The sequence below is a fragment of the Pongo pygmaeus genome, chromosome 5, assembly GCF_028885625.2.
Source record: "Pongo pygmaeus isolate AG05252 chromosome 5, NHGRI_mPonPyg2-v2.0_pri, whole genome shotgun sequence".
Classification (NCBI taxonomy): Eukaryota; Metazoa; Chordata; class Mammalia; order Primates; family Hominidae; genus Pongo; species Pongo pygmaeus.
In genome coordinates, this window is record NC_072378.2 from 19854100 (window position 1) to 19855000 (window position 901).

A 901-nucleotide genomic window follows, 5' to 3' on the forward strand; every position below is an offset into this window, starting at 1 on the left:
CCCGGGAGGCAGAGATTGCAGTGAGCCAAGATCACGCCATTGCCCTCAAGCCTGGACAACAAAAGCGAAACTCCATCTAAAAAAAAAGAAAAAAATCTGAAGAGACGACTTTCTGAGTTCCACTAATCCAGGTACCCCCCACCACTGAGATTCTGATTCATCAGGTGTGGGGTACGACACAGAAGTCTGCATATGAGCTTTTACCTGGTGAATGACACAAGTCTCCCAGGAACCATTGAGAAACAGTATTGTAAGCTACAAAATGGTGCGTAGGTGTAAGCTATTATTGTTATGCCACACACGGTGTGTTCCTCCTACTCTTTGACACCAATTTCTAATTTTCCAGGAGCTCTTATCAAGTAAAGAGGAAAGGTTAATATAATATCAACAGAAGTGGCAATAATAGCTCATGGGAGGAGGAAGTTGGTAACGGGATGCCCAAGAGGGAGCTGCTGCATACATGACACCTTGGAGTGGGACCTTGGGACAGGTCTAGGGTCATGATGTTGAGTCCTTCATACCCTTGATTTTCATTCCAATCTAGCTATGTGTCAAAACATTTATAATAACCCACTTTGTTCTCACAAGCAATCATTGTTTTCTAAGCAAAAACCTAAAAGAAAGAATTTTTTTCACTCTGTTATATGTCCTTCCAAATCATTACCTTCTCTCATTACCTCTATGTGATGTTTGGAGAAACTAGCAGGCCTATATAGGTAGCCATGAGCAGGACTGCTTTAATGGTAAAGAGATTCTTCTGGAAAAACAAATTTAGAAAAAAAAATTTCATGTCCCCTAGGGTAGTATATCATCCTAAGGGATTGCCTATAACATGATGTAGAAAAAGAGGCTAAATGGTCTTATCTCAACTGCTGCATTTGCCTTAGAACTATCCTAATAC